The 14,656-nt window shown below is 39.3% G+C and overlaps 2 pseudogenes; both read right to left on the reverse strand.

Annotated features, from left to right (window-relative positions):
• Positions 1-294: 294 nt before the first annotated feature.
• Positions 295-12,822, reverse strand: LOC103274878 (annotated as a pseudogene).
• A 176-nt stretch (positions 12,823-12,998) lies between these two features.
• LOC110594350 overlaps positions 12,999-14,656 on the reverse strand; it is a 48,639-nt pseudogene continuing 46,981 nt past the window's right edge.

Consider the following 14,656-nt stretch of genomic DNA (forward strand, 5'->3'; position numbering starts at 1 on the left):
GTAGCATGATCTAGAGAAGCCACCTGTAGGAGATGCATTCATTCCAATGTACTTCAACCCTCCCTTAGGTTTTACCAGAGCATCTCTGAAGAGTGATGCATATTATAATTTCACAGATATTAAACCAATATCACTTTCCTTATAAATACAAAATAGGCTTACCTCTTTGACAGTATATTGGACTATCCCAAACCCTGCAGAACATTTGTCTTCCTGGCCCATTCACTAAAACCCAGAAGTTTTCAAGGTCACTCTGACAACCAAAAACCTATACCCATATATTTCCAACTGCTGCTAGATGAGAACCACTAAGATAGATGATTCAAGATTAATATCTATTAACTTTATGACTTCTACAGTCAGTAACTGCCTCATTATCTTCAGGAACAATGACTGAAGAAGAACATATTTATAAAAAAACATTGTAATTGTATGTTATTTTAGAAATTTTTTTTAATTTGTGAAATGATTACATGCACAAAGTGCAATACTTATTTATCCTCAAATGCACATATACCTTTAAAGGAAAATGTGTATGTGCTACTGGCATATATTATCCCATTTATCTTTAATATAAAAAATATTTTCAGTCGGGCTCGGTGGCTCAGCCTGCAATCCCGCGCTTTGGGAAGTGAGGTGAATGGATTGCCTGAGCCCGCGGGTTCAGGACCCGCCTGGGCAACTTGGCGAGACCTCATCTCTACAATAAATCAAAAACTAGCCGGGCGTGGTAGCACGCGCCTGTAGTTCCAGCTACTTGGAAGGCTGAGGCGGAAGGATCGCCAGAGTCTAGCAGGTTGAGGCAGCGATGGCCGGGAGCGTGCCACTGCACTCCAGTCTGGGCGACAGAGTGAGACTCCAACAAAAATGTATTTTTTTCTTCACCCATTACAGTAAAATAAAAAACATGTACATATTCAGGTCAGGTGCAGTGGCTCACACCTGCAATTCCAGCACTTTAGGAGGCCGAGGCAGGAGGACTGCATAAGACCGGGAGTTTGAGACCAGCCTAGGCAATATAGTGAGACCTTCTTCTCTACAAAAAAAATTGAAAAACAATAGCCAGTCTTAGTGGCACACACCTGTAGTACCAGCTACTTGGGAGGCTGAGGTAGAAGGCTGAGGTAGAAGGATCACCTGAGTCCAGTGAGTCATGTTTGTGCCACAGCTCTCTAGCCTGAACAACAGAGTATGACCCCGACTCAAACTGCTGCTATCTTTGCTACAAAATTTGCTGATTTAATAGTTGTTGCTGTTTCTGTAAAAATAGCACTACTTCTGGACTTCTTAGTAATGACTTAAAAAGAAAATAATTATTAGTAGCATTATTATGACATGATTGGATTATATTCATGCCATGAAATTATTCTCAACTGTCCCAGCACAAAGTACAATACAATATGCTTTAAAAACCAACATGTCTGAATTGGGTTCAATTATCCATCTAATGCAGTGAAATTAACCTAAAATTAATAATAAAATTTAATTTCATATATCAAAATACTAAAACTTACAATAAAAATATCAACCACATTAACCATCTTCTATATTTGTTACAAATATTTTTCCTATGTTCCTATGTTTTTCCTATGTGTGTTTTGATCTTTGACTACAGCATTCATTTTTATGTAGCCAAATTTATAAGCTTTTATTTGGAATTTTGTCTATTTGAGCTAAAAATAACCAAAAAAAACCTCATTACAGATATTTAAGGGAAAGTTCCAAATCTTTAAAAAAAAATTTAAGACTTTTAGGAATTTATTTTAACATATATTTTCATGAATATATATTCTCATGAAGACAAAAAATTCTTTTTTGTCTTCAAATTACTATTTAATTATTCAAGTATTTATTGAATAGTCTCTCCTTTCCTGATTGATTTCTTATGCCTTCTACCAAGCTTATAATAGATTCTTATTAAATATTGGTTTAATTATACCTTACTACCATTAAAGCATTACTCCACAAACCCCAGGATGCAGTTCATTAAGAGTTGGTTCTAAAATCCCACCTTGCTTGGATATGCAAGATTTAGTCAATGAAACAAATAGAATTAAAAGTGTTCCTGCTCTTATAGTCTTGGAACACCATTTATGAGACTTCAGTATTTACTGACAAAGGAGTACTATTCTATCCTGATGGCCAATTTAACAAGTTTTAAAATCTCAAAAATCTAAATAGTTCCATTTATAGCAAACAACATTTTAAAACATATTTGTGCCTACTTTACCAACAGATATTTACCAGTCATTTTTGATTTAACACTTGTTCTAAAAGAGTAGGACTTGCACATTGATCCCCAAAAGATGCTGCTCTTTGTTTTACAGTGGAGAGTATTGTCTGCTTCCTGGAATAAATGATAAAAATGCAAATTGTTAACAGTTAACACAACAATCCAATCCACAATTAGGGCATTTTAATGATGTGATGAACAGGTCACTGCTTTTCTTTCTTCTTCTTATCCAATCCCTATGAAACTTTGGGAAAGTCCCTCATTATGATAGGTATGCTATTGACAGTTAATTTTACTTAATGCTCCTCATTTCTTCTTCCTCCAAGATTTCCACCCTGGGTTCTTCACTCTCTGGGAAAGTCTCAAAATTAATAGTGGGGCAGAGGTGAGGGCACTATCAACCTCTTAGAGGTGGGCCACTAAAAGTGGGGCAGAGTTACTTGTGGGGTTTTGTGGGTTTTTTTCATATTTTAAAGGAAAGTGTTTTATTTTATTTTTTTACTTTATTTTACAAAATGGGTCACAAGTTGGGATTAGGTACATAGTAATCAACATGCAGGTAAAGTTTGAACCTTCAACAGGTGCTCACTTCCCCTGGTTTAAGACCAGATACACTTTGTATTGTTATGTACCCCTCACCACCCCAGCAGTATCCTGTGACTGTCAATACCTCCCTTGTGCTATTGTGATAATTGTCCAGGTCCCACTAATGTGTGAGAACAAGTGGTATTTGGTTCTCTGTTTCTGTGATAGATCACTAAGTATGATCATCTCCAGCTCCATCCAATTTGCTGCACAGATCATGATTTTGCCTTTAAAGTTGTATAATATTCCACCATGAATATGTACCATATTTTCTTTATCTAGTCTACTTTTGATGGACAGTAGGGTTGGTTACATGTTTTTGCTATTGTAAATAATGCAGGAATAAACCTTTGTGTGTGGGTGTCTTTTTTGTAGAATAATTTGTATTTCTGGAAGGGGAATTGCTGGGTCTTATGGAAGGCCAATTTCTAGTTCCTTTAGAAATCACAACATTGTTTACCATAGAAGTTGGACTAGTTCGCACTCCCACCAAGAGTGTAGAAGCTTCCTCTTTTCTCTGCATCCTCCAGTATCTGTTGTTTTCTGTTATTAATGATGGTCATTCTTACTGAATGGTATCTCAAAGTGGTTTTGATTTGCATTTCTCCTATGATTAGTGTGGCTGAGCATTTTTTCATGTATCTGCTGGCTGTTTGCATGTCTTCTTTTGAGAAGTGTCTACTCATGTCCTCTGCCTGTCTTTTAACAGGGCTGGGGTTTTTCGTTTGTTTTTTGTTTTCCTTTTGGCTAATTTGAGTTCCTTGCAGATCCTGGATGTTAGGACTTTGTCAGATACACAGTTAGCAAAAATTTTTTCCTATTCTGTGGGTTTTCTCTCCACTCTCTTGATGGTTTCTTTTGCTGTACAAAAGTTTTTCAGTTTGATGAGGTCCCACTTGTCTATCTTGTCCCTATGGCATACACACTCAGGGATTTGTTCAAGAATTGGTTACCTACCCCAATGTGCAGAGTGTTTCTTGCATTTTCTTCTAGGATCCTTAAAGTTTGAGGTATTACATTTAGGTCTTTGATGCGTTTAGAGTTGATTTCTGCATATGGTGATAGGTAGGGGTCCTGTTTCATTCTTCTGTATGTGGTCAGTTTTCCAGCACCATTTGCTAAATAAGGTCTCCTCTCCTCAGTGGTTGTATTGATGGCCTTGTCAAAGGATTGTTGGTTGAGAAATTGAGTTTTTGCTTCCAGAATCACTGTTCTGTTCCCTTGGTCTATATGGCTGTTCTTGTACCAGTACAGGGCTGTTTTGATTACTGTAGCCTTGTAGTAGAGCTTAAAGTCTTCCACTTTGTTCCTTTTGCTGAGGGTTGTTTTGCCTATGCATGTTCTTTTCTGTTTCCAAATGAATCTCTGTATTGTCATTTCCAGATCTGAGAAGAATGATGTTGGTAATCTGATGTGTATTGCATTGAATCTGTAGATTGCATTGGGTAGGATAGACAGTCAATATTGATTCTTCCAATCTATGAGCAAGAGATGTTTTTCCATTTGTGTCCTCTCTGATTTCTTTGAGCAGTGTTCTGTAGTTCTCATTGTAAATGTCTTTCACTTCTCTGGGTAGGTAGATGCCAAGATATTTCTTTTCTTTCTTTGTGTGTGTGGCTACCGTGAAGGGAACTGTGCTTTTTATTTCGTTCTCTGCCTGTTTGTTCCTGGTGTATAGAAATGCAACTGTCTTTTGCATGTTGATTTTATACCCCAAAACTTTTCTAAAGTCATTTATCAGTGCAAGGAGGTTTTTGACATTCTCTTGGGTTTTCAAGGTTTAGGACTATATTATCTGCAAAAAGTGATAGTTTAACTTCCTTCTTTCCTATTTGGATATCCAATTTCCTTCTCTTGCTTGATTGCACTAGCAAGAATTTCCCCCACTATGTTCAACAGGGGGAGTGAGAGTGGGCACCCTTGTCTTCTCCCCATTTTTAGAGGGAATTTTTTCAATTTCCATCCATTGAGCAAGATGTTGGCTGTGGGCTTATCATAGACAGCTCTATTTTGAGGAATGTTCCTTCTATGCCTATTTGTTCAAGGGTTTTGATCAAGAAGGGATGCTGGATTTTGTCAAATGTTTTTTCTGCATCTGATGATATAATCATGTGGTTCTTAGTTTTACATCTGTTAATGTACTGAATTACATTTATGGTCTTGTAGATATTGAAGAAGCCCTGCATCCCAGGAATGAAGCCTACTTGGTTGTGGTGGATGACTCTTTAGATGAGTTGTTACTTCTGATTTGCTAGAATCTTATTTAGAGTGTTTACATCTATGTTCACTAAGAAAATTGGCCTGTAATCTCTTTCCTTGTTGGATCTTTGCCAGGTATGGGAGAGTTCCATCTTTCTAGATTGCTGGGAATACTTTCAATAAAATTGGTACCATCTCCTACTTGTATGTTTTACAGAATTCAGCTGGAAAGCCATCTGGTCCAGGGTTTTCTTTTGTTGGTTTTTTTGTGTGGGTGTGTTTTTTAGGTTTTTGTCTGTCTGTTTGTTTGTTTGTTTGTTTTTAGTTAGATTTCTTATAACAGAGTTGATTTCCTGTATTGATATTGATCTGTTTAGGGTTTCAATTTTTCTCGTTTCAACTTGAAAGTTTGTGTGACATAAGAAAATTCTCCATTTCCTTTAGGTTTTTTTAGTTTATTTCTATACAGGTGTGCATAGTAATCTCTGATAATCTTTTGATTTCTAATTGTATTTATTTGGGTTTTCTCTCTCTTTTTCTTAGTCAGTCTGGTCAGGGGTCCATCAATCTTATTTACCCTTTCAAAGAACCAGTTTTTTGTCTTGTTGATTTTTTTCTATGATATTTTTGTCTTCTATGCCCTGCAGTTGTGACTTTATTTTGGTGATCTAAACTGTTCTGCTGAACTTAGGATTTTGGGTGGTCTTGTCTTTCTAGCTCCCTTAGGTGTGACGTTAGCCTGTTTGCTGTTTTCTTGCTGTTTTCTTGCTTCTTTCTGTTTTCTTGATGTATGTGTGCAGCATTATAAATTTTCCTCGTAGTACTAATTTCATAGTCTCTTTGAGATTCTGATATGATACATCTTTATTTTCATTTATTTCCAGGAATCTATTAAATTCTGTCTTGATTTCCATGTTGACCAGGAAGTCATTCAGCAGCATGCTGTTGTGTGTCCTTGTCTTTGTGTATCTTGGAAGGTCTTGTTGATGGTGATATTTTTATTCCACTGTGATCTGAGAAGATACATGGTAAAATTTCAATCTTTTGGAATGTGTTTGTGTTTTATTTATGTGTGAGATAGCGGTTGAATTTGGAGTATGTTCCATGTGCTGAGGAGTAGAATGTATACTCTGTAGTTGTTAGGTGAAGTGTTCTGTAGATGTCTAATAAGACAAGTGTTGGGTTGAGGTTCTGGATCTCCTTACTGATTTTTTGCCCTGATGTTCTATCTATGGTTGTTAGTGATGAATATTTAAGTCACCAGTTATGATTGTGTATGAGTCAATGTCCTCTTTTAGCTTACTTAGCTATTGATTTATAAAAAAAAAACAACCTGGTGCTCCTGTGTTGGGTGTGCATATGTTCAGGATAGATATTTCGTTTTGATGGATTGAACCTTTTATCATTATGTAGTGTCCTTCTGTATCCTTTTTAGTTTTTGATAACTTGAACCCTATTTTATCTGATATTAAAATAGCTACTCTTGCTTTTTGGTTTTCCATTCACCTGAAAGTTCATTGTCCAGCCTCCAACTTTGCGTCTGTAGGTGTCCCTTCAAGTGAGATGAGTTTCCTGGAGGCAGCAGATTGTTGGATCATGCTTTTAATCCAGTTTGCCATTCTATGGATTTTTATTTATTTTATCTTATTTTTTTTAAGTAGGAGTCTCACTCTGTCACCCAGGCTGGAGTGCAGTGGCATGTTCATGGCCACCATAGCCTCAACTTACTGGGCTCAGGTGATCCTTCTACCTCAGCCTTCCAAGGAGTTGGAAGTACAGGTGTGTGTTATGTCTAGTTAATTTTTTTCATTGTGGAGATGAGATCACATGAAGTTTCTTAGACTGATCTCAAACCCCTGGACTCAGGAAATCCTCTCACTTCCACCTCCCAAAGTACTGGGATTACAGGCATGAGCCACTGCACCCAACTTCTAAGTCTTTTTAGTGGTGCATTGAATCCATTCACATTCGGGCTGAATATTGAAATCTAAGAGTTTAACCCTGCCATGAGGCTCTTAAAAGACTGTTTTGCTTTCAACTTTTGCATTAGTTAGATGTTTTCATTTTTGAGGGTGCACTGTATACTCTGTTGAATCTGTGCTTGCCTGTATTCTTGTGAAGTGCATGGTTGTTTCTTTGTTTGTTTGTTTGTTTTTCTGTGCTCAATACTTTCTTAAGGGTCTCTTAGGGATTGGATGTCTGGGAAGGATTTTAATTCTCCATCACTGATGAAGCTTAGCTTGGTGGAGTAGGTAATTCTTTATTGAAATTGTTTATCTTTGACATTAAAAATTGAACTCCAATCCTTTCCGGCTTGTAGTGTTTCTGCAGATAAGTCTGGTGCGATTCAATTTTTTTTTTTTTTTTTGAGTTGGAGTCTCACTGTTGCCACCCTGGCTGGAATGCAGTGGCAATCTCACAGCCACTGTAGCCTCGACCTGCTGGGCTTAGGCAATCCATCCACCTCAGCTTTCCAAGTAGTTGGAACTACAGATACATGTCACCACTCATGGCTAATTTTTTGTGATTTATTCAGAGACAAGGTCTCACCACGTTCCCAGGCTGATCTTGAACCCCTGAGCTCAGGCAATTCTCTCACCTCAGCCTTCCAAAGTGTTGGGATTACAGGCTGAGCCAAGGTGCCCAGGTTCATATCTATTTTGTGTAAGCAAATTACTGAGTCTTCTCATATAATGCCTTTTGGAGGTTCTCTGAATCTCTTGTGCTTGAATGTCTGCATCTCTGATGAGCTGGGGGCAGTTTTCTTGAATGTCTTCATGGAATACTTGTTCCAAGATACTCTTCATTTCCCTTTTTGCTTCAGAGATACCAATCAGGCATGTTTGGCTTCTTGATATAATCACACATCTCTTGGAGGCTTTGCTCCTTCTTTTGGAGATTTTTTCCTATTTTATCAGATTGGATTAATTCAATATTTCAGTCTTCCAAGTTCTGAGATTCTCTCCTCTGCTTGGTTAATTCTGCTTTCTATGCTTGTCAGTTTTATTTATTTCATGAATGGAGGTTTTAATGAGGAATAATTTGGAGCATTTTTTTTTTAGATTGACCAACTCTTACAATTTCAATCAGTTTTTCTTCTTGTTTCTCTTGGATTGTGTTCACCCTTCCATCCACTCCCTGATCTCTCTAGCTGTCATCTGAGGCCAGTTATTCTGGGAGATTTTCATTATTTGAACTCTGAAGGCAGTTTTTTTGTTTTTGTTTTTGGTGGGTTTTTTTTTTTTTCTGGGAACTATCTCTTTAGGACTCTGGGGGTTACATGTGTTTTCCCATTGATTTGCCCTCATTTGTGACAGATCTCTTTTCCTTCTCTTTTATTCCATTATTCATTGAGAGAGAAGTATTCACTTCTATTTTTGCTTCACCCTCCTTCCCTGAGCAGAGCCTCCAAATTTGTTTGATTCTGAAATAGTTGGGGGTGGGGGCTGTGCTCTTTTCAATTTTGAGAGCTTACTTAGGTGGTGGGGAGAGCTAGGATTCAGAAGCAACCTACATGTCACAGTGTTCACTGTCTGGGAAACAGGTCACCTAAGAATCATTTCCCACCACCACAAAATATGTCCACGCAATGGGTACATATGTGTACCCCCTGAGTTCAAGATAACATAAAAGGAGCGAAAAGGAAAAAAAAAGATATATTAAAAAAAATTTCTGAGGCATTCCCTCCTGTGGCAGATTCCATAATTGCTGCTTTTCTTTCCACTGCTGAACTTGAAGGGTTAGATTCTCCATCCCTTGCTGCATGTGATTGCTGGCTGGAGCTGGGGGGTGGGAGGTGCCAGCATGTTCCCAATTTTCATAATACCCATTTTATAGCAGGGAAATGGGGTACCTAGCCTCTATTCCTGCCCTCTTGCTCTCTGTGAGACCAAGGGGATCCTCACTGGTTGTGCTTCACACTTCCGCAAGTATTCAGAGTACCTCTTTAAATAAGTGGTTGGATTTTCACTCTCTGCCCTGTTCTGTAAAAAAGTGCCAGCCTGGAGCAGAGTTACTTGTGAGCTATTTTCAATAATATAAAATAATGCGAAGTGGAATTAAACATTATCTTCATATAAAGCTATTGAGGTCAAAATAGAGTCTGCCTGCTTTTGGATGGAACATATTAACTCAAAGGCAATTTTACTTAATGAGACATCTAATTGATAGGTTTTTGCCCAAATAGTAATCAAAACAAATGGGGTGCAGTACAGTGTTGTTTCAAGAAACAATTGGTAACCAAACTTTCAAAATTTGGAAGTTACTAGGAGAAAAATGATAAACTAGCTTGAAATAGCTAAAAATCACTGATATAAATAGTCTCCTGCCCCTGGGATGAACAGGCAAGTCCTAAAATGATACCATAACTCAAACATAAAATAAGTAGCACTTAATATAAAATGTATACATCCAGCTACCTGGCAGAACCTTAAATTGAAACATTCTGACTCTTTTACAACTATGATACAATGCTGACCACATCCAAAAATTCTTACTAAACAGAAATAAAAATATACATATTTTACCATCAAGTTACACCTGGTATGAGTTTAATCTCTCTGCTCTTTATTTAGAATATTATCTAAGCTTCTCTCTCTCTCTCTCTCTCTCTCTCTCTCTCTCTCTCTCTCTCTCTCTCTGCCTTCTCTCTCTCTCTCTCTGCCTTCTCTCTACTGGCCTCTTAGTTGTGCCATTGCCTCTTTCACAGTAAGTCTACCAACCTGTAATTATAAAAATGCTCCATCTGAAAATATTGTAGGACTCAAAATGTAAAAACTGTGAAAAGAGGATACAACACCCAAAGGAAACAAAAATAACTTTCTCCTCTCCACAGAGTTGACTTTATTTATGGGTCTCTTTCATTTTTATGTGCACAATATGAAAAGTTGAAATTGACCTGACAGCACAGTCCCCTCTAACCTCACAACTTCAAAGAAAGCACTACATAGATCTGAAGTTTAATATCACAAAACCACAGAAGTTTGTAGTGAAAGTAACGTTGAGTCATCTAATCCAAACTTGTAAAAATGTTGGAATTTTCTTTTCAAAAGTGTTCCATGCTTTTTGTCCTAAGGAGTTTACCAACTTCTGAGGTACTTCATCCGGGTTTGAACTGATCTAACATTTAGGTATTTACTTAAGTTGAGCTGAAATACATATTCTTTGTGATTCTTGCCTCAGAGTCCTAATCACTTCAGGATTATGTAACATCAATCTACTGCTTCTCCCAGATGATAGCCTATTAGATATTTGACCATAATAATCCCAATCCACATGGGTCAATCTTTAATCCCTAGTCCCTTTATGTGTCCCTAATATAGCACAGTTCTTAGATACATAAACTAGCTATTACACACATTTAATTCTTCTTGAACTTTGATTTGTGTAAGAAAATTTGATTTAAAATACCTTATTTTTCATCTTGCTACTGACAACATGGCAGAAGACATCATCACCTGCTATCAGTCCTATTATAATGATCTCATAAAGTGTTTCTAAGTCTATAGGTCCCACCTTAATTCACCTCATCATGGTAGGACTCCCTGTTTCTTCCTAATTTGAAAAATTCATTTAAAGACTCTAAAACCAAATCCCATAGCCTGGCATTTAATACCATATAAAAATTAACTTCAATCTATCATTCCAAATTTATCTCTCATGAATATTTCCATGCAATTTCTTTTAATTCCACTTGCTATCATCACAAAAGTGTCTTCTGTATTCCTGTGTCCCCTTAGTAAAATGTGCTTCTCTTTCAACTACCAGAATTCTAGGAAAGCAGTACAGTGTGGGGGGCAAAAGGGAAGTCTCTAGAATAAGACTGCTTGTGTTTGTGTATAGTACTTGCTATCTGTATGACCTAGGCCAAGTTATTTAAATTCTCTGTGCCTCAGTTTCTACATATGAGAGGGGACCCCCAATAAGCCAAATTATCTTTTGGAGGTTGGGTCCTCATAGTACAGGTTCACCCGCCAGGTGAGTGTTCTAGAAACCCTCACCATCAGTTTACCAGTTACCGTTGTTGTGAGGCTACAGTCAGCTTCAATAAATTTTTCTTTGGAGTGTCTTTCTCCATGTTTGCCTCTTTCATGATGGGTGATTTACACGAGCAACCTGCCCACACCACACCGAGTGTTCATTAGTTTTTGACCAAAAATGGCATGACCTCCACGCCCCACTCTCCCTATTCACCCCATCTCAAGCTGAGAAACTTTTTGTTTCCCCAGATGAAAAAAGTCCTCAGAGGGAAATATCTGCCCATATGGAAGAGGTGAAACAAAAAACAGCAGAAGCATTAAAGGCATTCAAAATTGATGAGTTAAAACTGTTTGGAGCAGGGGAAAAAGCATTTCTATAGGTGTATTGCATCAAACAGAGAGTACTTTGAGGGTAACTGAAGTTTAAACACATAAGAATAAATACATTTTTTTTTATAAACAAATTCCTGGGTCCTTTGGGTCCCTCCTCATATGCAAAACATAGTACCTACCTCATTGCTGATGGGTTGAGAGTCTCCATTTACAGCTTAGCCCGGTATCTGGCACAAAAGAAACTTAGCTGATTAAGCACAAACTATTAGTTATCCTTTATGGTTTATACTGAGTCATATTTCTTCCGAAAAATCTTTCCATCAGATCTCAGCATAGCCTTGTCTGAACTACTAAATGAGGACTATATATTTGGCCCTTATTTTATCCTTATTTGGCCCTTATTATATCCTGAATGGCACTGTTATTTTCCATACACTCAACTCAACAAAGACTTACAGCTCTTGTAACCTCCTCAGAACTGACAAAATGTCCCACAAGAAAGAAAATGGTATAGCAGGCTTACATCCTCTTCTTTCCCCCAATCCCCTTGGAGCTGTGAGAACAGAGTACTAAGAAGAAAAGTACTGAGAACTAGTTATTAAGTATAAGGGTACTGAGAACAGGGGACTAAGCATGTGTGTACTGGGAAGAGGGTCCTAAGAAATGACTACTAAGTATAGAGGTAAGGCAAACAGGCTACTGAGAATAGGAGTACTAAGACAGGGTACTAAACTGAGAACAGGATGCTAAAAATAATACTGAGGAGTATTAAGAATAGAGATACTGAGACCAGAGTACTGAAAACAAGAAGAGATTACTTTATCCAAAGTATCAATTTCATCTAGGTTGGAAGTCCCTGCCTGCTCCTTTAGTGACTGACAGCCCAGATCAACCATATACTATCTGTCCTTCCAGCTAGGATCCCAGATCTTTGAAAGGACAGCTCCGCCGGTGTCACAGCATTTTTACTGGAATTGCATCACCTATCACAAGAGTGCAACAGAATTATTAAGGCTTTGCAAACATTCCTATAAACCTTCATTTGGGGCAGGCACTCATGAACTCAGCCGCTAGCCCAGCCTTGACACCCGCCCTTTGGAAGCAGGTGAACAGGCCCTGGAAACAGGGTTAACCGGCAAGATGGGGTTTCCTCTTGCACCTCCCACTCCCAAGACCCCAGTTGAGGTCCCACCCTCCAGTGCGGGATCCCTTGCTGCCGACCGAAAGGGCCCACCGCAGTTCAGGGGCTGGTTGTTCTTTTTGTCCTTGGCCATCTTGTGCGTTTCCAGCACTGCTCGGCCACGTGGCTCGTGGTCTCGGGGCAGCCCCGGTAGATGCAGGTCCTGCTCTTGCTGCCCCGACACTGCCCTCGTCCTCCAGCTCCTCCACACTAGCTGGGCTCTTGCCGCCCCCCTCCCCCCACCCCCGAGGTCCGGAGCGTCCAGCGGGTCTGCTTTGTCTCCCCCCACCCCCACTCGCCCCCCTCGCCGCCATTCCCACCTCCTCTCACAAGTACCCGACAGGTCCACTGGGCCCGACACTGCCCTGGCGGCCAGGCAGGCCACAGGACGTCCCCAGCCACAGTCTCGTAACGCCAGTCTCGTAGCGCCCCCTCCCCCACCCCGCACCCGCGCCCACCCCGCCTTGGCGTTCACCCGCGAGACGGACTGCTAGGCCAAGGCCACTGCAGGAGCTGGAGCTACCAGGCCGGTCGCTGCTCGCAGCACGCCACTCTCACCCCAGGCGACATCCTGCCCCTGGTGCTGCTGAGACCTGACCGGGGCCCACGACCCCAGACTTCGGGGCCTGCCGGCCCAACGGCAGGTCACCAAACCGACTCCCCACATCGCACAGGAAAAAGTGGAGCCGCGAAATCCCCCGACTGCGCCTGCGCGCCAACGGCACGTGGGTTGTCCAGAGCCCGGATCTCCGAGGGACCCGGCCGAACGCCAAACCAGCGGGGCTGACTGCGCATGTGCAGCTCTCACACTCCCGCTTGAAGCCGGCTGCCGGCGGGTAGCCGTGTTGGGATGAAGCCGTATGATGCTTGGCAAGGCCGTGCTATTTGGCCTGCAAACGTAAAAGCTTTATGATTATCCAAGATACTGTTGCCTACTTGTAATCAAGATTATTTGCATTATTCAGTGGATTTAAATATATTTTACCATCTTCTTAAAGAAATATTACAATGGAATAAAAAATTCATTTGGATTTCTTTTCATTTCTTCGTAGTAATCTCTTATACAGCTGATAAGACAAATATTTTTGAATAATGTACTGTGTACGTGTTGCGTGATCATTGATGTTGTTCTGTAAGAACCAATGGGGTCTACCTCCTTCTGCAGAGATCATTGTCCAACATTCTAGTGACAGTATTGCAGTTTTTCATTCTCCTTAAATTTCAGAATGTGTCTTTCTTTGCCAATTTGATCAATATGTTCCTTTGTAAAATGGTCACTTAATCTTCATGGATTCATTGTCTTAATTAGAAAAAATGCATTGGCAGAGTAGACATATTTGTGACTGTTCATTTGTGCAAACAATACAGTAAAACCCAATATTATATACGTAACTACACATTTACCCTCATTTTTAATTTATATTTGACATTTTGAAATAAGAACAAGTTGTACCTTTTCTTGTACCCTGAGACATTGCCAAAGTGAGAGAGAGAGAGAAGTGAGGAAATCTGTGTATCTACTTAGAATCACCATGAATGCCTCTGCAATAAATCCAAACCAATACAGGTATGCTATATCGCTGATTCAAAAACTACCCACAGTTCTGCTCTTGGCGATATGACTTCTGAAATGGGTAACAACTCTTGATAAAGTTCTGGATAGATGCCGAGTATATCTGTCTTCAGTTTATATGGTACTTGTATTTCTGTGAAATTCGATATATAACACCATGAAAACATACTTTCGACATAAGAGAGCTTGAATCTTAACTCAGATAACTATAAAGATGTTTTTTACCTACAGAAAGTCCATTGGAACACTTAAAAGTTGGACACGAGCCTACAGTTCTTTTCTGAACTGGACTGTATGCATACTGCAAGCATGGCCTGTTCACTGAATGTCTGTTGTGCTTGCCCAGCTCCCAACCTCGTGACAACTAAAAATGTCTTTTCCATTTTCGAAATGCCTCTTGAGAGCTATATCAGTTCTTGTCAGCATCCAAGAACCATTGGCTTAGAATCTAATTAAAGTCAACAAATACATACAAAAAAATAAAACATTATAGGTGCTATGAATGTATAGTAGGCAAAATGAACATGTAATAAAGTTTGTAATACACAAGACAGGCAAATATTTTGGTACAACTG

This window comes from Carlito syrichta, unplaced genomic scaffold (assembly GCF_000164805.1).
Source record: "Carlito syrichta isolate Samal-C Ts95f unplaced genomic scaffold, Tarsius_syrichta-2.0.1 Scaffold315088, whole genome shotgun sequence".
Classification (NCBI taxonomy): domain Eukaryota; kingdom Metazoa; phylum Chordata; class Mammalia; order Primates; family Tarsiidae; genus Carlito; species Carlito syrichta.